The sequence below is a fragment of the Bos indicus x Bos taurus genome, chromosome X (assembly GCF_003369695.1).
Source record: "Bos indicus x Bos taurus breed Angus x Brahman F1 hybrid chromosome X, Bos_hybrid_MaternalHap_v2.0, whole genome shotgun sequence".
Taxonomy (NCBI): Eukaryota; Metazoa; Chordata; class Mammalia; order Artiodactyla; family Bovidae; genus Bos; species Bos indicus x Bos taurus.
This window is the reverse complement of record NC_040105.1, coordinates 2,978,837-3,003,430: the sequence shown is the minus strand read 5'-3', so window position 1 is coordinate 3,003,430 and position 24,594 is coordinate 2,978,837.

Sequence of the window (24,594 nt, the reverse complement as noted above, 5' to 3'; positions counted from 1 at the left end):
AGGCATGTGGGCTTCCCGGACCAGGAATACGACCCGTGTCTCTTGCCGTGGGTGGCATATTTGCCACTGAGCCACCTTGGAAGCCCTGGAAAAGTGATTTAGTTGTCAGTTTAGTTCAGTTCAGTCGCTCAGTCGTGTCCAACTCTTGGCGACCCCATGAATCGGAGCATGCCAGGCCTCCCTGTCTTTCACCATCTCCTGGAGTTCACTCAGACTCACGTCCATCGAGTCGGTGATGCCATCCAGCCATCTCATCCTCTGTCGTCCCCTTTTCCTCCTGCCCCCAATCCCTCCCAGCATCAGAGTCTTTTCCAGTGAGTCAACTCTTTGCACGAGGTGGCCAAAGTACTGGAGTTTCAGCTTTAGCATCATTCCTTCCAAAGAACATCCGGGGCTGATCTCCTTTAGAATGGACTGGTTGGATCTCCTTGCAGTCCGAGGGACTCTCAAGAGTCTTCTCCAACACCACAGAGCCACCTTGGAAGCCCTGGAAAAGTGATTTAGTTATACATATACATATATCCCACAGAAGGAAATGGCAACCCACTCCAGTATTCTTGCCTGGAGAATCCCTTGGACAGAGGAGCCTGGCGGGCTACAGTCCATGGGGTCGCAGAGATGGACACGAATGAGCGAGTAACACACACACACACACACACACATGCACATCCATTCTTTTTCTGAATCTTTTCCCATATAGGTTATTAGAGAATATTGAATATAGTCCCCTGCGCTCTACAGCAGGTGCTTGTTCGTTACCTTTTTATATATAGTAGTCTCTATATGTGAATCCCAAACTCCTTCCACTTTGGTAACCATAACTTTGTTTTCTATATCTGAGTCTGTTTCTCTTTTGTATGAGTTTGTTTGTGTCATTTTTGTTTGTTTGTTTTTAAGAATCCACATGTACATGACATCACATGACATTTGGATCATTTTTGCAGGGGAAGGTCCACATATTCAAAGTTTTGTAACAATGATTGTCCTTTTTTTTTTGGAAGGGAAGAGGGAAATGGCGTTGCTTTTTCTGGCTGTCTGAGAAATACACAAGTTGAAAGCATCCATTCATAAAACTGTTTTAGGAATAGTGTGTATCACAACGTAACAACCATATCAGAGTCGTGTTCATCCTCCTCTGTGAACTGAGGCAATAAAAAAAGGGACTCACTTTAGGAGGGCTTGATTTCTTTGACCAAAAGCCCATGTCATCCACGCACAGCAATTTTGACGGGCAGACAGCCGTATTTCTCTGAAAATGAACTGCATTTGCCAAACATCTCTATTCAGCCTGGAGCACGAAGGAGCTGAGGCACAATAGTGACTCCATTCGCTTGCCTTTGGGGAAAAAAATTGGCGTTCTACCCACGCCCATCCCCACCTCACTCACACAGGGCCGCTCACTTGCGAGATGCTTTGTGACCCGGTGGACTATAGCCTACTAGGCTCCTTGCTCCATGGGATTCTCCAGGCAAGAATACTGGAATGGGTTGCCATTTCCTTCTCCAGAGGAGCTTCCCAACCGAGATTGAACCTGGATCTCCCGCATTGCAGGCAGACGCTTTGACTGAGCCACCAGGGAAGCCCCGTGTAGAGTGAAGCTAAGTCAAAAAAAGAAAATCAAGTATCGCTTATTAACACCTACACGTGGCATCTAGAAAAATGATACAGAGGAACCTGTTTGCAGAGAAGAAATGTAGGTGCCGACGTAGAGAACAGGCTTGTGAAGACACAGTTGGGGAAAGACAGGCTGGGATGAATGGGGAGAGTAGCAGTGAGCAGCACTGGCACATACACGCCAGCATGTGTAAAACAGACAGCTCGTGGGAAGCTGCTTTATAACACAGGGAGCTCAGCCTGATGCTCTGTGATGACCTGCAGGGGTGGCATGAGGGCGGGAGGCAGGCTCAGGAGGGAGGGGGTTTGTGTGTGCCTGTGGCTGATTCACGTCATTGGACAGCAGAAGCTAACACAATACTGTAATGCAATTATCCTCCAGTTGAAAAAAAAATTACTGTTTAAAGAATGATTTAAATCGCCTTCCCCAGAGTGTCTTCAGTGTCTCATTTTTGTCCACTGTGCCTGTTAGTCACCTTGAATAGTCAAGACATAGTTTATCACCAGCATGCCCATGTGCCAAGCAGAGATGCAGACCCAACTGAAAGTAGACTCTCTTCCGGGAGAAACTACCCAGGAAATTACACACATACACACACACACACACACAGACCTGCACACAAAGCTGTTTTTTGTAAAAGTGCATTTGAATATAGCTTTTCTTTTTCAGTCCATATAGAAAGCAAAAGAAAGTGCAATTGCTCAGTCATATCCGACTCCTTGCGACCCCATAGACTGTAGCCCACCAGGCTCCTTCGTCCATGGGATTTTCCAGACAAGAGTACTGGAATGGGTTGCAATTTCCGTCTCCAGGATATCTTCCTGACCCAGGGACTGAACCCTGGTCTCCCGCATTGTAGGCAGACACTTTACCATCTGAGCCACCAGAGAAGTGCATAGAAACCAAAGGAGACTTCTAATGTTTTAAGATGTGACCACACACACACACACACACACATCTGCACACAAAGCTGTTTGTGTAAAAGTACTTTTGAATGTTGGTTTTCTTTTTTAGTACATATAGAAAATAATTTAATCAAAGTAGACTTGTAATGTTTTAGGATGTGACACTGTATGGTAATGAAATGTAGCCAGAGACTTTGGTCCTTGCCTGCCATATCCTCCACCTGCCTTTTGTTTGTGGAAAATGTTAGCCGAAGGAACACTTTAATCAGAGAAGGCAGAATGTGCAGAAGCAAAGGAAAGCCATCAAAGCAGACCAAATAATAATCATGTACTCACTAAGCAAAGCCAAGGCCCTTTAGTTCCTCCTCAAGGACTATAGAATATTCTGACCCATGTCCTGCGATGACATGACTGACTAGATGGACATGAGTTTGAGCAAGCTCCGGGAGTTCGTGATGGACAGGGAGGCCTGGCATGCTGTGGTCTGTGGGGTCGCCAAGACTGGGACACGACTGAGCGACTGAACTGAACTGATGTCCTGTGAGCTGTTTATAGATACTGAAACTCTTACCAGGTGCAGAAGTTAATGACGTGATGACCAGGCTGCAGCCAGGACATAAGCTCTCATGATTCCGGGAACTGGCCTCAAGATGTGGGAAGAAACCGACCCTGGAAGTGAAGATCAGCTGCAGTTGAAACAACCAAGCATCAGACCACTGCTGACCAGCTTCAAGATAACTTGTCAGAGCTGACTGTGTGTTTCAAGAAGCCTCCTCCCTTTGTCTATAAAAGCTCTTAGCCCCCAATTGTCAGGGGCAGGTAGTCAGCCTTTGTACAGGCTCCCGCCCCCACCCCTGCCCCGCAAGTGCCAGCAACAAAATAAAGCAAACTTTGCTGTCCAGCAACCTGGCTTCCTTATTGCCTTTTGGGCTGCAAGCAGACGGACCCGGCTTTTGGTAACAGGAGCAGACACTGATTGTCATTTTAAATGAATATATGTATATATATATTTTTAATCTTCAAAACTATTGAGAGTAAATAAATGATTATTGCCAAAAAAAAAGAAGAAGAGAGAGAGATTTCTAAAGTAAAATGCCATACCTAACAAAAAGCTTGAGTTCCTGGAGAAAGAGGGGGAGAGCTATTAGCGAATTGATTGAACTTAGTAACGATTGCTTTTCCGTGGTGAAGGAGAAGTGTTTATTACTTAAAATAAGGCTTTGGACTTCTTCCAGAACTGACTGTCATTCTGCGCAATCATTGAGCCTGGGTCAAGAATGAAACCCTTAAACAATGTCAAGCAATTATAAGAGCGAAGCAATCCCTTGATTCTGCCTGACGCTGGGAGGAAGGACATTGTATGTATCCATGACTCAACTACCCTATGCTGGTTACCAATTTTAAAAATGTAAAACCGTAAGCTGAGCTACAGCCCAAGGCCATTGTTGAATTGTCTGTCCGAGTGCAGACTGTTAAAGGTGCAGACACTATTGGAATTCTTCTGCTAGAATGTGTTTCTCTTTGGAAATTCCTCTGCTAGAATTTGCATCTCTGTTTTATTTTTGGTTCAAAAATATTCAGAGAGATTGACGTGAAGAATATCCAAAAGCACTTCCTTTCTGGTGAAGAAAATATAACAGAGCTACACAAAGGGTTGGTTTAATTTATTATTTTGATATAGATCTAAGAGGATTCCCAGGTGGCTCAGTGGTAAAGAATTTGCCTTCCAATGCAGGAACCTCAAGAGATGCAAGTTCAATCCCTGGGTCGGGAAGGTCCCCCTGGAGGAGGAAATGGCAACCCACTCCAGTATTCTTGCCTGGAGAGTCCCGTGGACAGAGGAGCCTGGCGAGCTACAGTCCATGGGGAAGCCAAGAGTCAGACACAGCTCGAATTCATTCAAGCCTTAAGGTCTGAGTGAGCTTCCCTTCCCCTGTGAGGGATTCAAGCTTCTGTTCCCCTTCTTCCTAGAGCAGAGGTGTACCAAGAGCGGCCCCTGTGTACTTGCCCCAAACCTTGCGGGTGCCACCTTGAATTGATGGGGATGGTAACTCACAGCATGCAGGCTTGCCATGGTGGGTGGTGGGCGGGATGCTGAGCGGGAGATGGAGAAGGACAGACATCCCAGTGGACTTCATGGGAGGGATATTGCTTATGCATGGAGACAATCTCTTACTTCATCACTTCCTTCTGATTCACTCAGGCTGTTCAGATTAATTAAGTACTTTCACATGTTCACAGGGAATGCATCGCTGCCTGTCTTCATTGCATTTGAATATCTAAGTCAGGGTCACCTTGGTGTTGGAAAAAAATCCATTTCCTGAAGCCTAGGAATGCCTCTGTGCTTTACCAGATCTTAGGAATGTTGGAAACGGAGGTTGCTTTAGAAGCCATTTTATTCAGCATCCTTATTTTTTTAATGATAAGTTTTTTTTTTAATTGTATGTATTTATTTATTCTTGGCTGTGCTGGGTCTTCGTTGTCATGCAGGCTTGTCTCTGGTTGTGGTGAGCGAGGGGCTACTCTGTCGTTACAGTTGCATGGTCTTCTCATTGCAGTGGTTTCTCTTGTTTCACAGCACAGGCTCTGGCACACGAGCTTCAGTATTTGTGGCATGTAAGCTCTGTTGGTGCTGCGCATGTGCTCTAGAGCGAACGCTCAGCAGTTGTGACGCACGGACTTAGGTGCTCCCTGGCACGTGGGATCTTCCAGGACAAGGGATCAAACCTGTGTCTCCTGCATTGGCAGGTGGATTGTTAACCAGTAGTCCACCAGGGAAGCTCCTCACCAGCCTTGTTCTATTGTTGGAGGAAGATCATGTCGATTCGTAAAGATGAATGAGTTCTGGTTGGATCGTGACTGAAATACTTCACTGTGGACGAGCTCACCAATAACGTTTATATCCTGATTGTAGAAAACAAGTCTGCTATAAATAATTGCAATAACGGGATTTGTGCAGCTGCTGAGAAAAATTTGAGAGACATTATAAAGACAAATGCAACTTGAAACTCCTTCTCTTAATAATGTTTAAAACCCCTGAGTTTTCATTTTAAAATTTACTCTTTATTGAATCATTGAGGAGTATACAGTTTAAATTATTAAGCAAGTGACAGAACCATATTTAATCAATTCTGTTTGCTGTGCTGTGATTCAGATATATGTCAGATTACCTTACTTGCTGATTGCTCTTGGAAAAGTTTCCACTTTAAAAATTAAAGTTTTAAAATACGCCTTTGATATTATGACTTGTTTTTCTCCACAAATGTATACAGGTGCCTGTTGTCTGACCTATTTAATGTGGTTTGACACTAAACCAGACTTAATATTTTCAGTAAACTAGTACCTTTTTGTGGAGAAGGCAATGGCACCCCACTCCAGTACTCTTGCCTGCAAAATCCCATGGATGGAGGAGCCTGGAAGGCTGCAGTCCATGGGGTCGCTGAGGGTCGGATGTGACTAAGCAACTTCACTTTGACTTTTCATTTTCATGCATTGGAGAAGGAAATGGCAACCCACTCCAGTGTTCTTGCCTGGAGAATCCCAGGGACGGGGGAGCCTGGTGGGCTGCCGTCTATGGGGTCACACAGAGTCGGACATGACTGAAGCGACTTAGCAGCAGTAGCTTTTGTGGGGCTTCCCTTGTGGCTCAGCTGGTCAAGAATCCGCCTGCAACGTGGGAGACCCAGGTTCGATCCCTGGGTTGGGAAGATCCCCTGGAGAAGGGAAACGCTACGCACTCCAGGTATTCTGGTCTGGAGAATTCCATGGACTGTGTAGTCCATGGGGTCGCAAAGACTGGGACACAAATGAGCACCTTTCACTTTCAGTTTTCAGTACCTTTCATGGACTTAAAAAATGCACAACCTTAGGGCTGTGTGTCAGGTTTTATGTGGGGCAAAAGGAGGACTGCAGTCCGGGAGACAGCCCCTGAGATAGCTCTGAGAAATGGCCCCAAAGAGGTGTGGAGTGGGGAGGTCAGTATGTTTGTGATTTTGGTGAAGGGGGAATACATACAGTCAAGCACACACACACACACACACACACACACACACACACACACACACACATATATATATATATTTTTTTCTCTGTAGAAACTTTCTGCTGGTCTCGTGAGGGTTACTGCTAGTCACGAGGAACAGTCATCACCATAAAAGATCTTACTGCTTTTCTAGACATGAGGAGATACCAGAATCAGGCTCTCAGAATCAGCTCCTGAAAATATCTAGCCATCTGAAGACCTGTCCTATCAGTCTTTCCCAGAACACGGATGCCTCCTGTCTGCTCTCCACCCTGAGCTCCTTTCAGGGGCTGTTGAAGGTCAGCAGCTGGAGCAGCACCTGATTGAATCCTTGTAGAGGTGGATGGCAGATGCCCACGGCAAGTGCCGATGCGTGGTTGACACTTTGGCTAAGCATGTCAGTGTCTGAATTAACTCATTATAAGTGGAAATCCATTTACCACATGTGCTGTGCTGTGCTTAGTCGCTCGGTCACATCTGACTCTGTGCAACTGCATGGACTGCAGCCCACTAGGCTCCTCTGTCCATGTGAATTCTCCAGGCAAGAATACTGGAGTGGGTTGCCATGCCCTCCTCATTTAGCACATGTAGACCTAACTTGTTTTTGGTTGTTGTTGACAGAAGTGCTCAATATATCTTGTCTGTGCTAAGTTGCTTCACTGGGCTGCCCACCAGGCTCCTGCTGCTGCTGCTGTTGCTGCTGCTAAGTCGCTTCAGTCGTGTCCGACTCTGTGCGACCCCATAGACGGCAGCCCACCAGGCTCCACCATCCCTGGGATTCTCCAGGCAAGAACACTGGAGTGGGTTGCCATTTCCTTCTCCAGTGCATGAAAGTGAAAAGTGAAAGGGAAGTCGCTCCTATGTCCATGCAATTCTCCAGGCAAGAATGCTGGAGTTGGTTTCCGTTTCCTCCTCCAGGGGATCTTTCCAACCCAGGGACTGATTCTGTGTCTCTTTCATCTCCTCCATTGGCAGGCAGATTGTTTACCACTAATGCCACCTGGGAAGCCCCATTATATCTTTAAACACCCCAAATAGTTAAGCTTATTCATAACTCAGTCAGCAGAGCTGCCTTCTCTCAAATTTTTGTTCAGGACAACCCAAGTGAGGGGGCTGGTCAGCATCACGTACTGACCCTTAAATGATGAAAGAGCCAAGTGACAATAATTGTGTTGTCTCTCTCGGCGTTTTTTTTTTGCAATCTTTTATTGCAAAATATGACAAACATATAGAAAAGTATGTGAAACATAAATGTTCTACTGAATGAATTATGACAAACACACTTGTGTAAGCACCACCCAGGTGAGGAAACAGATCTCCCCAGGTTTCTACAAATTCCCTCCAGCCTCCTCCCAGACACGGCTTTCTCCCTCCCTGTCCCTCTTCGCTAACTTCTACCTGATTTAGGTTACTGCACCTATGTCTCTTCATGCCTCTTTCATTTTGCCTGCTTCCCACGTGACATAAACAGAACTATACACTGTGAACTCCGGTGTCTCTCTTCTTTCTCGTAACATTCAGTTTAGTTGCTCAGTCGTGTCTGACTTTTTGTGACCCCATGGACTGCAGCGGGCCAGGCCTCCCTGTCCATCACCAACTCCCGAAGCTTGCTCAAATTCATGTCCATCGAGTCTGTGATGCCATCCAACCAGCTCATCCTCTGTCATCCCCTACTCTTGGCAGTTGAAGCAAGCTAGACTTGGACATTCTATAGAAAAACCAGAATTATTAACTATACAAAATAAAGCATTCCGTCAGCTGTGAGTTGTCATCTTCATAGCTGGATGTCAGCGGCAGTGAAGACCACTTGGAAAATAGTCATTCTGCTACCAAAGCTCAATGGACGTTCCCACCTTGGTGTAAGGTGTTGGGTGTGACGTGAGCGGTGAGCTGGAGGCATAAACAAGCACCAAGCTTTCTCTTGCCAGTTTCCTCTGACCTGTATTTGGTCATTGCGTAGTCATGGTTTTCCCACCAAAAGCAGGAGACGGTGCCATTGAAAACACACACGCACACGCACGCACGCACACACACACACACACACACACACACACACACACACACCCCATCAAAAGGAAACCAAATTCCTCAGTGGTCTCCAAGCCCTGATCACTGTTATATGCTCCACCATGTGTCTCTTTGGCTCTGGTTGGCCATGAGCAATGGCTTCTAAGATGACGGGCAGAAGACAAGGACGGATGCCCTCCTCTCACTTTATCCTGGAAGCCAGTGGAGGACCTCGGGCTGACAAAACTACCAGCCTCACTCCTGCCTTTGGTTTTCAAGGCCTTGGCATCATCCTTCACGCCCCTCCCCAAACCCCATCCTGCATCCCTGGAAGAAACAGTGCGTGCTGGCTCTTTGCTGTTTGCTGTGAACACCCTTCCAATCCTGGGCTTCCCTGGTGGCTCAGATGGTAAAGAATCTGCCTGCAATGCAGGAGACTCAGGTTCAGTCCCCTGGGTCAGGAAGATTCCCCTGGAGAAGGAAATGGCAACCCACTCCAGTATTCCCGCCTGGGGAATCCCATGGACAGAGGAGCCCGGAGGGGCTGCAGTCCATGTGGTCTCAAAAGAGTTGGACACGACTGTGCGACTGAACAACCACAACACTATACAATCAGTATATCACTTTCCTAACTAATCGTGAACAGGATACAGTGTCCCAAAGACTGCCTGTGCGAAGATTGAGTTGTTCAGAGGATCAGGCTCCTGTGAAGCAACACGAAGCATTTCTCTTTCAGCGTCACCTGTCTTGTGGGCTTCCCTGGTGGCTCAGCTGGTAAAGAAACCGCCTGCAATGCAGGAGACCTGGGTTTGGTCCCTGAGTTGGGACGATCCCCGGGAGAAGGGAAAGGCTACCCACTCCAGTATTCTGGCCTGGAGAATTCCATGGACTGTATAGTCCATGGGGTCGCAAAGAATCAGACACGAACGAGTGACCTTCACTTAGACTCATCTGTTAGAATGTCCTGGTGTCACTTGGCTCCATTCTCACTTTTTAAAAACATTTTAGTAGTTTTGTTTTTTGATATGATCACACTGCTATATTTCTTTATTTTTACTTTATTTATTCATTTTCTGCTGCACTGGCTGCTGGTGGCTGGGTGGGCTTTTGTCTAATTGTGGGGTGCGTGGGCTCCTCTCTAGTTGTGGTGTGTGGACTTCTCATCGCAGAGGCTTCTCTCGTTTTGGAGCGCAGGCTCTAGGGCACGTGAGCTCAGTAGCTGCAGCTCCCAGCTCTGGAGGACAGCCTCAGCAGTTGCGGCACACGGGCTTAGTCGCCCCGAGGCATGTGGGATCTTCCCTGACCAAGGATCAAACCTGTGTCCCCTGCATTGGCAAGCAGATTCTTAACCACGCTGCCATCAGGGTACAGTGTCTCAAAGACTGCCCCGCGCGAACATTGAGTTGTTCAGAGGATCAGGCTCCTGTGAAGCAACACAAAGCATTTCTCTTTCAGCGTCACCTATCTGTGGGCTTCCCTGGTGGCTCAGCCGGTAAAGAAACCACCTGCAATGCAGGAGACCTGGGTTCGATCCCTGAGTTGGGACGATCCCTGGGAGAAGGGAAAGGCGATCCACGCTGCCATCGGGGAAGTCCTATTTTTATTTTTTGCATTTTTGCATTTTGTTTTCTCATGCTTTTTTACATAGGTAGAGTTGACGTGCAGTGTTATATGTAAGTTACAGGCGCAGAAGACAGTGATTCAGTGTTTAAAGGTTACAGTCCACTTATAGTTATTGTAAAATACTATATTCCTTACGTTGTACATGTTTTCATTTAAAGACCCAAGTTTACACTCAACAGGTAGAAAAGGATGTGGGTCATTCAACCACAAAGTTAAAAGTGACCTGATAACAGAATCTTGTTTTTATGTCCAACTCTGCAACCTCATGGACTACAGTCCGCCAGGCCTCCCTGTCCATCTCCATCTCCTGGAGCTTGCTCAAACTCATGTCCATTGAGCTGGTGATCATCCAGCCATCTCATCCTCTGCCACCCCTTCTCCTCCTGCCTTCAATCTTTCCCAGCATCGGGGTCTCTTCCAATGAGTCAGCTCTTCAGGTGGCCAAAGTATTGGAGCTTCAGCTTCAGCATCGGTCCTTCCAATGAACATTCAGGACGGACCTCCTTTAGGATGGACTGGTTGGGTATACCTGCCGTCCAAGGGACTCTCAGGAGTCTTCTCCAGCACTGCTGTGCTACAGAAATGCTAAGTGGTCTGACAAAGTCCTGTGGCGTGTGTAAATCACAATTGTCAGTTATAAAGAAGATGCAGGTCATGAAAATAAACAGGGCACATAGGGGAAGAGAAATCTTGAACTTCCCCTTCACTCACTGTTTACATCCCTACCTCCTAGGTCTTTTCTAATCTCCTTGATGAAGTTGTCTTTGTTTGTTTGTTTTCCTTTAAAAATGAGTTGAAACCTTATCTATTTTTCCCTCCCACTCTCCCACCCTCCATCCCACCTTCCTGCCCTCCCTCCCTTGGCTGTCTTTATGTTTTTCCTCATTAAAAATCAGTTTGCAGAAAGGACTGACATTTTCATCGCCATAAAAACAACAGTTTGGGGTAAACACCGGTTTATGTAATGAGTGGAGCGCAGTGTGTTAAAATTAAATCACACATCGCCCAAAGCAAAGTAAATAAATGTTAAATGGAAGGATAGAGTGTCTCCATCATGCTAATTATCGTGCCGTGTAATTAATGCTTAGAAGTCATTACTACACTTGTAGCTTTAAAAACAGAATTCTATGACTGCCGATATTTTTCAGTGTCTGACAGCCTAATAATAATGACAGGCCTTCTGAGTCTTTTTTTTTTTCCCTTTTTCTCTTCATTTGTATTCCTACAACTTTATTCTATAAGAGAACAAAGTGAAAATGATTAAACTCCCACCAGCCTGGTGAAATATATATTAAAGGATGAGAACAAGAGTTTTGAGAGAACAGAAGTTTGATGGCGTGTGTCACTGAAGTGCTAGTTTCTCTCCCCTCATGATGCCTTGCGATGCGAGGAGGGGTCTCTCTCCTTGCTTCATAGAGACATTCTCCCTACACACAGAGAAACAGCACCTGAAGAGGCTCTAACTTCCCAGCCAACAGCCAGGTGGTTCAGAATTCAGGTTTATTTAGGGGATATCATGAAACATGTCCTCCATGTTGACTAAAAAAATCTGCGCAACGTCAGAGTTGTGATTTAAGTTTTATTTGGGAGCAAATTGCAGCCCAGGAGACAGCACCTCAGGTGGCTCTGAGAGACTGCTCCAGATATCTCTCAGATACTCCAAAGAGGCAGCGGGGCAAGGTCAGGATATATGTGATTTTTGGTGAAGGGGGAGATTGTGCAATCAGGCACATATTTTCTCCAGGAATTTTCTACTAGTCTCCTGGAGCTTCTGTTTATCACGAGAAACAGTCGTCACCATGCAGAATGTTCGTGCCTTTCTAGACAGGAGGCAATACAAGAAATGGGCTCATAAAATCAGCTCCTGAGAATATCTAACTAGCTGAAGACCTGTCCTACCAGTTTTTCCCAGAGCACAGATGCCTTGTTTCTGCTTTCCACTGTGTCCTCCCTTCAGGGGATGTTGCAGGTCAGCAGCTCCTAGAGCACATGATTTAATCCTTGCAGAGGCAGATGGCAAGTTGACATCCTTGATCATGGAAAACCATCACTTCAGTGTTTATTTTTTAGTAACCAAATGCCAGATTCCCCTTGTTAGCACCTGTTAGGTCAAAGACAAACAAATGGAGAAGAAAAAAAAATGTTGTAGTAAAGACCCCAAACTCTTATCACTGTGGTGATCCAGGTAAAGCATTGCCTTCCTGTTACCAAAAGCTCAGCCCCTCTGTGGATGGGTCCCGTATCAAATCCCACAGACAGAGTTTGAGTGGTGTAGAAAAGGGCAGCCTTATTGTTTTGCCAGACAAAGGACGCCACAGCAGGCTTCTGCTGCAAAAAAGAAAAACGTCCCAACCCCACCCAGGAAATATGATGAGGGTTTTACATCCATGGGTCAGACCTGGGGTCTGGCAAGATCACGGTGTGAGTGTGGCTTGTACTCCCTTAATCTTAATTGTCTTTGCTGACAAAAGGCCATCTACTCAAAGCTATGGTTTCTCCAGTAGTCATGTATGGATATAAGAGTTGGACTATAATGAAAGCTGAGTGCTGAAGAATTGATGCTTTTAAACTGTGGTGTTGAAGAAGACTCTTGAGAGTCCCTTGGACTGCAAGGAGATCCAACCAGTCCATTCTAAAGGAAATCAGTCCTAAATAGTCATTGGAAGGACTGAGGCTGAAGCTCCAATACTTTGGCCTCCTGATGCAAAGAACTGACTCCTTGGAAAAGACCCTGATGCTGGGAAAGATTAAAGGCAAGAGGAGAAGGGGATTACAGAGGATGAGATGGTTGGATGGCATCACCATCTCAGTGGACATGAGCAAACTTCAGGAGATGGTGGAGGATAGGGAAGCTTGGCGTGCTGCAGTTCATGGGGTCACAAAGAGTCAGACACAACTGAGAGACTGGACAACAAGTAATAATACCAATCCTCATAAATAGTAGAAAGAAAAATAAACTAGCTGAATAAAGAGTTTAAGGGAAGACTTAAAATTGCCATTAGTTGCAGAAGAACTGATCTCCTACAAGACAAAAAAAAAAAAATACTATATCTATATGACTCAAATGTAATGAAAACTCAGCAAGATTATTTGACAAAAGATTAGTTTAGAAGATCAACTTAAAAATTTTTGTAGTATTTTTCTACTCAATAATGAGGTGTTAAGCATAATGCAAGTTAAATATATTGGAATATCTACTGGAAAGTATTACAAATCTCAGAATTAACTTCTCTAAACACAGTTCAACAAAGGAACACAAACTAATAGAGATGATTATGCAGATTCTGTAAAGCATAACAAATATATTAAGATAACTTCCCTCCAGATTTAATTGTGCTGTCAGAGACATATCTGTCAAAGTTCTTCTTGGTTCTTTACAAACTGTATTAACTACCTGAAAGTTTAAATGGAGAGTAGAAAATACAACATAGCTACATTAAAACCAAAAAATAAGAATGAGCAGAGCTTACTGCCTTACCTGATAAATATTTGCAAAGCTGTGAGTGAAGTAAGTGAAGCCGTTCAGTCGTGTCCGATTCTTTGTGACCCCACGACTGCAGCACACCAGGCTCCCCTGTCCATCACCAACTCCCGGAGTTTACTCAAACTCATGTCTGTTGAGTCGATGACGCCATCCAACCTTCTCATCTTCTGTCGTCCCCTTCTCCTCCCGCCTTCAGTCTTTTCCAATATCAGGGTCTTTCCCAATGAGTCAGTTCTTTTCATCAGGTAGCCAAAGGATTGGAGTTTCAGCTTCAGCCTCAGTCCTTCCAATGAATATTCAGGATTTATCTCCTTTAGGATGGACTGGTTGGATCTCCTTGCAGTCCAAGGGACTCTCAAGAGTCTTCTCCAACACCACAGTTCAAAAGCATCAATTCTTTGGCTCTCAGGTTTCTTCATAGTCCAACTCTCACATCCATACATGACCGCTGGAAAAACCATAGCCTTGACTAGACGGACCTTTGTTGACAAAGTAATGTCTCTGCTTTTTAACATGCTGTGAGGAGCCTGGGGGGCTGCAGTTCATGAAGTTGCAAAGAGTCAGACACGACTGAGCAACTAACATACTTAAATGATATTAAAAATAATTTGTTGATGGTCCAAAGATTAGAGAGAGACTAAAAGAGTAGTACAGAAACTGGCAGAACTAAGACTGATTGGAAACTTAATATACAAATCAGTCGATGTCATGGATCAATGCAAAAAAGATTGAGCATTCAGTATATGGCACTGAAAACGAGCTCTATCTATGTAAGAAATGTTAGTGCACCTTTCTCTAGATCCATAATCAAAGTTGTATTCTAGACAGATAAATATGCATGCAGAATGTAAACCGTTTTTAATAGAAAAAATGTAGGAAAATGTCCAACTGGCTTAGATTTGTAGAGTGTTTCTTTTTTAAATTGCAACATATATAACACAAAAATCGGTCAGTATTTTTACCATCAAAGTATAGGATTGATATGGGTAAATACTTTTTAAAGTATTGGTCAATTGAAGGAACATTTCTACTATGTCTAATCTCACAGCCAAGAAAATAATACCTAACTATATAAGAAATCCCTCCAAATTTATAAGGGAAATTACAATCGTCTGAACAATTAGGGGAAAAAGTATGAATGAGCAAATAATGGAAGGACAAATCTAAACTACATACTTTGAGGGATAAAAATATGGAATATATTCATAATGCTCACTTGTTCCTAGGCTTAGCCCTAGAGTAATTAATGTGCACACCAAATTGTTTACTTAACATATATAGACTGAAGAGGCAGTCTGTCTCATTATCAGTAAGCAGAATATTCAGAGAAATGTCCAAAATAGCGTCAATGTAAATGAAGAAAATTTCCTTACCACCTTTTGCAGAAAATTCCTGATTACAAGAGAAATACAAGGGCCAGGAGAGAATTCTCAGAATATACTCTGCTGGTAAAAGTCATGATCATGCCCATGTATTTGCTGTTGGCTTTCTATATTATTCCTTTAGAATTTCATTATAAAGTAATGATAAATGGTTAGGTAACTATGTAGCTCTACATAAGTAGATCAGTATGTAGGGAGATGGGTGGATGGGTGGATGATGGATGGGTAATGGATGGATGAGATGAAAGGATGGATGGATGATGGATGGCTGGATGGATGAATGGATAGCTGGATAGATGGATGGATAGGTGAAAGGGTGGATGGTTGCATGAGTGGATGGGTAGATAGATGGATGATTGGATGAAAGGGTGAATGGATGGGTAGATGGATAAATGGATAGCTGGATGGATGGATGGATCGAAGGATGGGTGGGTGGATGATGGCTGGCTGGCTGGATGCATGGGTGGATGGATAGATGAAAGGGTGGATGGATGGATGGATGGGTGGATGGATGGTTAGATGGATGGCTGGAAGGATGTATGGATGAGTGGATGATTATATTGCTAGACTTGTAGATAGATAGATGGATAGATTGATTTGTTGATAGATTTGAATAGATAGTTGAAAAACTACATAGACCTAAATATTTAGATCAGTATGTAGGTAGATGAATGAGTAAATAGAAGCATAGATAGTATGATAGCTAGATTTCACAGATAAATAGACAGACAGATAGGTAGACTGATTAGTAATTCTCAAAGTGTGTTGTTTGCCCTGGAGATTTCTGGCTCACCCCAGATACTTCCACGATGCCCGTGTATCTAGTTTTATTTTCATTATTGCACAAAGACATTATTTCCCTTTTGTAATTCCTTTCTATCACTAGAGCTTTCCAGAAGCTGTGTTCCATGTGGCATGACAGTAGATTGAACACAGACGCAGATATGAGCATCTCAGTGCCTTCTGTGAAGATAGAGATTTGCAAAGCAAATTATAGCATCAGTAGTATAGCATGCTGCTTTTTCTTAATTTAGAAAATATCATTGTATAACAGCATGTTATAAATGACAAAATGTCAGGACGTTTTATTGTTGTCTGTAAATGAGTGAAGAAAGAAATATATCCATTTTTTAATTAAAAAAAATTATTTGGCCACACCAGCTCTTAGTTACAGCATGTGGGATCTTTTATCTTTATTGCAGCACGCAGGATCTTTAGTTGATCCCACATGCAGACTCTTCATTGCAGCTTGTGGGATCTAGTTCCCCAACCAAGGTTCGAACTCAGGGCCCCTCATTGGGAACTTGGCGTCTTAGCCACCAGACCACCTTTGAAGTCCCTATTTTTTTTTTGTTTTCAGTTTTAATTTCTAATATGGAAACTATGAAGAGATATAATCCTAAAACAAAGAAATTTGGGGAATCTCATTAGAAGTTTCAAGTGAGTTAACAATTTTTAAAAACTCATAAGCACTGAGTATCTCTGACATGTATCTATCATCTACCTGTTGGCACATACATGTACCTGGTGTTAGTCGCTCAGTCGTGTCCGACTCTGCAACCCCATGGACTGTAGCCCGCCAGGCTCCTCTGTCCATGGGATTCTCCAGGCAAGAATACTTGAGCGGGTTGCCATGCCCTCCTCCAGGGGATCTTCCCGACCCAGGGATCGAACCCATGTCTCATGCATTGCACACAAATTCCTTACCGCGGAGCCACCAGGGAAGTCCATATTAAAACTTACATGCTGGTAATTATATTTGTAATGTAATAATGGGAGGAAGCCTATAGGTGGCGCTAGTGGTAAAGAACGCGGCTGCCAATGCAGAAGGTGTAGGAGACCTGGGTTCTATCCCTGGGTCAGGAAGACTCCTTGGAGGAGGGCATGGCAACCCACTCCAGTATTCTTGCCTGGAGAATCCCATGGACAGAGGAGACTGGCGGGCTGCAGTCCATGGGGTCTCAAAGAGTCAGACACGACTGAGCAAGTACCACACTTAATGGGAGGAAGTCTATATAATAGAATAGAGCATGGGCCTTAGAATCCTAGCTTTCAGTTTATGGGGTTGGCCAAACAGTTCATTCCGGTTTGTGTTACGGAAGCACCCAAACGAACGTTTTGGCCAACCCAGTATATCTTGGCCTTGTCACTAAGGTATGATATTGTATAACTTAGTCTCTGTGGGCCACACTCCTGTCTGTAAAAATGTAATAAGAGGGGTTCAGAATTTTGTAAGGATTAAATGATTTAACACATCGAAGGCAACCCGACTAATGCATGCAAATCTTCGCTCTTAACATTAATTTTCATGAAAGGCTCATAAAGCAAATCCTAGACGTGTTTTAAGAACGAAAATAAAGTCCACCAGCACATGAAATTAAAATGTAGGAAACCAAAAAGATACAGCAAGGAGATCCATTTACAGAGTGGTTTTCATTCTTGCTGTAATCTTTTGGCATAGTGTTACACACACACACACACACACACACACACACACACACACACATTCTGTGTTTGTTTCATTCTCTGTAGTCCTCGGAGATGAGCCATTTCCATTTCTCCAGCCCACATTTTGATGTCATATCCCAGGTGGCTCACTGTTCAAGACCTTGCCTGCCGGTGCAGGAGACAAAAGAGACGTGGGTTCCATCCCTGGGTCGGGAAGATGCCCTGGAGAAGGAAGTGGCAAGCCCCTCCAGCGTTCTTGCCTGGAGAATCCCCATGGACAGAGGAGCCTGGCGGGCTACAGTCCACGGGGTCGCAAAGAGTCAGACAGGACATTGCAACTCAGGATGCCAGTGGACAACAGTAATTTTAGATCCTCTGCTGTGAGCTGCTGGACTGCTCAGTTCAGTGACCTCACTGTCAGAAGTGCTGGATGGCGGTAGGAAGGAAGGAAGGGAGCAGAGAGAGGGAAAAAGGATGGAAGGAAGGATTGATGGAGAAAGGGAAGAAAGAGGAAAGGGAGTGGCGAATGATGGAAGGGCAGGGCGGGAAAGAGGGCAGAATAGGAGACACTAAGGGAGGGAAGAAAGGGGAGGAGCTCAGAGGAACAAAATCCTCCCCATTGCCTGCTCCGGGCTCGTCGAAGACAGAGGGATGTCCCGGTCCTCGACGGGCCAGCGACATGCAAGCAGATGTTCTCAGCAGCGTTCCCGGGTCAGTGTTACAGGGCAGGCTTTAGAGGGGAAAGTTGGGAGGCTTTGATATCTGACTCCCTGGATGGCTGTCACTGCCTCTGTCTCTGGCACACCCTGCTTTTTGTTAACCAGCTGTGGACGTGTAACCAATGCCTATGCGTGCGTAGCTGCCTGCCACGGGCGGGTAGGCTTGTGACTCAGCCGCAGTCTGACTGACAGTAGACAGGCATCTGAGATCAGAGGTCCTGAATATTCATTGGCAGGACTGATGTTGAAGCTGAAGCTCCAGTGCTTGGGCCACCTGATGCGAAGGACTGACTCATTGCAAAAGACCCTGATGCTGGGAAAGATTGAAGGCGGGAGGGGAAGGGACGACAGAGGATGAGATGGTTGGATGGCATCAGTGACTTCTATGGACATGAGTTTGAGCAAGCTCCGGGAGATGGTGATGGACAGGGAGGCCTGGCGTGCTGCGGTCCATGGGGTCGCAAAGAGTCAGCCATGACTGAGCGACTGAACTGACCTGATGATGAGAAAGGACTCCAGGGCTGACCCTCTCAGCACCTGCTGTGGTGTCACCCCTGTCTGTGAACAACTGAGATCACCTCCCCATCCTGTTAAGAGGCGTTACCTTCTCACACGGATCAATTTTTGCTTCTTCCATGTGTATAGACAGTAATAATGTATTAGTGCTGAATAAGTCTGTGCCCCAAGGCAGTCCCCATGACCTGTAGAAGGCATTTAGCTTTGTCACAGAATAAAAAGACAGTGTGTGTAAATACAATAATATATGGTTGCCCTGTACAATAGAATGGCTTTTCCTGGTAGCTCAGTGGGAAAGAATCTGCCTGCAATGCAGGAGATGTACTTTGGATCCCAGGTTCAGGAAGATCCCCTGGAGGCAAGCATGGCAACCCACTCCAGTATTCTTGCCTGGAGAATCCCATGGATAGAGGGGCTTGGCGGGCTATGGTCTATGGAGTCACAGAAGAGTCAGACACCACTAAGCAAATAAACAACAACAAATATAACAGAATTATGACATTCCATAGTGATACTTGCTAACCCAGGTGTTTAGCATTGCAGACAGTGTCTTTACTATCTGAGCCACCAGGGAAGCCCAGTTATACATTATACATAATATATTAAAATAGTGATATAGTTTCATTTACTAGGGTGGATTGGGTTGGCTGAAGAGTTGGTGCATATTTTTCTGTTAACACCTGTTTTGAAAACACCTGATTGAACTTTTTGACCAGCCCAATATAATCTGACATAAGGATGAGATGGTTGGATGGCATTCACCGACTCGATGGACGTGAGTGTGAGTAAGCTGTAGGAGTTGGTGATGGACAGGGAAGCCTGGCGTGCTGCAGTCCATGGGGTTGCAAAGAGTCAGACATGACTGAGTGACTGAACTGGACTGAAGGATACACTATTTAAAAAATCATTTTCTAGGGGGCCACATGTACACCTGTGGCTGATTCATGTCGATGTATGAATGTATGTCAATGTATGGCAAAAACCACCACAATATTGTAAGGTAATTAGCCTCCAATTAAAATTAATTAAAGAATCATTTTCATGCAAAATAAATGCTTCGTATTTCATCATATCAACCCTTTGAAAACAATGACAGAAAGGAGCCATATAATAGAAAAATCATGTTACTATGCTAGTAAATATTATATGATGTATTAATGTATTATACATTGTATCTATACATTATGATAGATATATCATTAGCCATATGACGATTGGTATGTCCAGACTACATTCCTTGTCGTTACAATCACTTTTTACACAAAATGAATCCACGTTTGTTTGTTTCATCAATTATGTATAAGTACTCATTGGAAAAGACCCTGATGCTGGGAGGGACTGGGGGCAGGAGGAATAGGGGACGACAGAGGATGAGATGGCTGGATGGCATCACCAACTCAATGGCGTGGGTTTGGGTGAACTCCAGGACTTGGTGATGGACAGGGAGGCCTGGCGTGCTGCGATTCATGGGGTCGCAAAGAGTTGGACACGACTGAGCAACTGAACCGAGCTGAACTGAACAACGAAGGTTGGTGAAGAATCCCACTGGCGGGTGAGACCCTTTATGAAGGTCCTCATGGGGCCATCCGAGAAGACGTGATGTCAAATGGCATAACATATACTCAGGGGATCAGCTCTGTGCAGGGCCGTGGGGTTGGGACCTGGCTTGGAGCTACTCCAGGCTCTGAAATACGTTAGTGGAAAAGAGACACGCTTTGGTTGACCAGAAGGTTTTTTTTTTTTTTCAGATAATAACAAGAGCTGTCTTTTCTGCAAGCAGGCAGCAATCATTCCATAACACGGTGACAGACACTTCCGAAGAAATCTGTAAGGACCCGTTGCTCTTTTAGACTGACAATTAGTGCCATTTAAGTGGAACTGCCTACCTGCAGTGTGAATCAAAGATGCGATACTTATTCTGCAATCCGGGAGGCTGAATCCTTGTAGAAATCTCATGTTCTGTTCAGTTATGTAGGGACAGCCCATCCCGTGTTTCATGAAGTTCACGTGTGTGTGTGTGTGTGTGTGTGTGCACTCAGTCGTGTCTGATTCTTTGCAACCCTGTGGATGGATAGATAGATATAAATTGCTATATGTACACTTCACGGATTGTTTAATCGCTAAGTCCTGTCTCTTTTCGCAACCCTATGGACTGTAGCCCGCCAGGCTCCTCTGTCCAAGGGATTCTCCAGGCAACAATACTGGAGTGGGTTGCCATGCCCTCCTCCAGGGGATCTTCCTGACCCAGGGATCAAACTCCTGTCTCTTACATTTCCTGTATTGGCAGGCAGGTTCTTTACTACTAGTGCCATCTGGGAAGCCCCTAAAAGAAATATGCAGCCCCAAAATATGAATCACAGACTATATATATGTATATTCCTCTTTCTGTATATATATATACACATTTTCTTTCTCTCTCTTTATATATATATATACACACATATTTCCTCTCTCTATATACATATATACACACACACATATTTCCTCTCTCTGAATGCCAGAGATCTCCCCAGTCCAGGGACTGAACCCAGGTCTCTGCATTGCAGGCAGATTCTTTACCAGCTGAGCCACAAGAGAAGTCCAAGAACACTGGAGTGGGTAGCCTTTCCCTTCTCCAGTGGATCCTCCAAACCTAGGAATCGAACCGGGGTCTCCTGCATTGCAGGTGGATTCTTTACCAGCTGAGCTATCATGGAAGCCCTTTCTCTGTCTGTCTGTCTGTCTGTCTCTCTCTATGTCTCTCTCTCTCTATATATATATGTATATACACACAGATATATATATATATAATATATGTGTATATGTATATATACATACATCACTTCAGTTCAGTTCAGTCGCTCAGTCGTGTCCAACTCTTTGTGACCCCATGAACCGCAGCACGCCAGGCCTCCCTGTCCATCACCAACTACCAGAGTTCACCCAAACCCATGTCCATCTATTCCATGGTGCCATCCAGCCATCTCATCCTCTGTCGTCCCCTTCTCCTCCTGCCTTCAATCTTTCCCAGCATCAGGGTCTTTTCCAGTGAGTCAGCTCTTCGCATCAGGTGGCCAAAGGATTGGAGTTTCAGCCTCAACATATTTATAGATACATGTATAAAACATACATAAAATACGTAAATGTGATATTTTCCTGTAATCTTTCCCTTTAAAATGACTAAAAACCCCACTTTCTTTTCCAAAACAGCATCACAAAGGAAAGAATATTAGTTCAAGGACTCGGTGTTGTGCAGAGCCACATAGTATCTGTGCTGGCATAGACCTAGGGAAATGTAATTAATGGCGATTCCTTCAAGCAGAGGGTTCCTCCCACCTCTCCTGCAGGAGCACACGCCTTCATTAGCACCATTTCATCACACAGCGTGAGACTGCTTTGTAATCTAGCTCCATCCTCAGATGGATGGCAGGCAGAGGGTTTTATCCTTTTTTTTTCCCCCCCTTTGGTGAATACTATGCAGTTGGGGACTGTCTCTTATCCTGTATTTAAGCGTTCACTGAATTACTCCCAAGAACTTGAGAGGAATGACTTCGTGCATGGAGGATTCAGGACTGTTTCAGGATTGTTTTGCGGGCAAGTTAACTCAGACCTGAGAAAGAGAAAGTGAAAGAGACAGACACAGAGAGTCTGAGAGACAGAGATAAGGAGAGTCAGAGAGAGGGAGAGACAGAGTGTTAAAGAGATGGAGACAGAGAGAGAGGGAGAGAGGTGGAGAGAGAGAGGGACAGACAGAGAGAGAGAGACAGACAGAGAACAGAGAGAGACACAGAGAGAGAGAGACAGAGAGAGGGAGAGAAAGAGAGCCTCAGCAGAGGGACAGAAAGAGAGAGGGACAGACAGAGAAAGAGGGAGAGACAGGCACCCAGAGAGAAAGAGAGAGAGAGAGAGAGCATTAAAGAAATGGAGATAGGGTGGGAGAGAGATGGGAGACGGAGCTGCAGAGACGGACAGAGAAAGGGAGAGCAAGTGAGGTGTGGGGCGGAGAGGCACAAACCGAGGAGAAGTCAGAGGCGGAGAGGAGCCCCTTCCCCTGTGCAGGGCGTCTCTCCCCGGGGTCGGCCGTGGCTCCATCCAGGGGCTCCTGAACGGCCCCCCGTGCCGCGTCCTCAGCCTCCACCCCCGGGCGCCCCGCGCCTCCACTGCCAGACTGTAGGCGGGTCCCGGCTCCCTGCCGGGTGTCCCGCTCCCCCTTTCAATTCAGCGACTTCCGTGCAAACTAAAGCGCCACATTGCAGCCTTCCCCCAGGCCTCCTGGAATTTCCGGGCGCAGCCGCAGATCTGATCTCCATGGAGCCTTGCAGAGCTAGGCTCTGCTCACAGGCACCCAGCAGGAACTGGGGGCTGGGGGTCTCCCTGGAGAAACAGTGGGGGCCCGTGTGGCTGGGATCCCGTTATAGTTTCTGTTTGCAGGCAGAGGGGGCAGGGAGTCTGGCAGGCAGCAAGGCCCGCTGAGCTGTGCAGAGTGAATGCAGAGGCTGCGCTTTGCAAGCACATGCTCTTGGCTTCCTCTTGCCCCCTCCCAGGTGATGGGGGATCTCCCCGAGTGCCAACCCCCCACCCCACCCCCCAGAACATCAGGACCACGGTCTGTGGATCAGCCTCTTTAAGCAGCTCCTGGGAGAACACAGGGTTCTGTGACTGTAAATGGTGAAAGCTCCCTAGCCAAGGCTCTATTGGCCATTCCTCAACCAGCTTCTTGCTTTCCGCCATAATTCAAGCTTGAGATACAGTTGCAACATGCGATTTGTTTTAGTCCGTCCATGCTTTTGTAACAGAATATACAGATTGTCTTGACTGGTAAACCAGAGATGTTTATTTCCCACATGGAACCTGCAATGTCAGAGCAGCATCAGATTCATGGTCTGGGGAGGCACCCCTTTACAGAGGCTGTCTTCTAGGTCAGTCCTCACCAGGTGGAAGGGGCCAGTGGCTCCCTAGAGTTTCTACTCTTTCTTTTTTTTTCTTTTAGTTCAACCAGTTTATTGCTATCAACCCATCTCCCTCCACCCTCATGCATGCGTGCTCAGTCATGTAACCCCATGGACTGCAGCCTGCCAGGCTCCTCTGTCCATAAACTTTTCCAGGCAGGAATACTGGAGTGGGTTGCCACTTCCTTCTCCCTGGGGTGTCTTCTGTAAGGCCGCTAATCCTCTTAGGCGGCTCCATCAACTCCCAAAGGCTTCCTCCCCAAGTTCTATCATTTGGGTCTTTTTTCTCCTTTTTGCTATATAGTTAATTTACATTATTATATTAGTTTCAGATGTACAAAATTCCATATTTTTATAGATTGGTGGTGGTTTAGTTGCTCAGTCGTGTCTGACTCTTGCCACCCCATGGACTGTAGCCCACCCGGGTCCTCTGTCTGTGGAATTTTCCAGGCAGGAATACTGGAGTGGGTTGCCATTTCTTTCTCCTGGAGATCTTCCCCATCCAGGGATCAAATTCAGGTCTCTTGCACTGCAGGTGGATTCTTTACCGACTTGAGCCACCAGGGGTATCAAGGGAAAGGATCAGTAGGTGATGAAAAGTATTATTCACTTCTTTTCTGCTGTCCTGTAATAATACATCAACTGATAAATTATAGATTATGTGTTAGGCTTTTATTGTCATATATTTTATTTTTCCTGGGAGAAATTTTAGATGATGTTCTAAGATTTATTATTTTGCACTACAGTATTATGTCAGTAAAGATAATAAAAATACTGCATGGTGGTTAAGTTAGGGGGCTTGCTGGGTTGTTGTTTGCACTCTCTCTCTCTCTCTTTTTTTTTTCCCAATGATATTGCCCCAAATAAAAGAGAGTAAGAAACTAACATGACTATATAATAAACCTAACAAACAAGGCAGAAAATGTACCAAGTAAATACATTACGT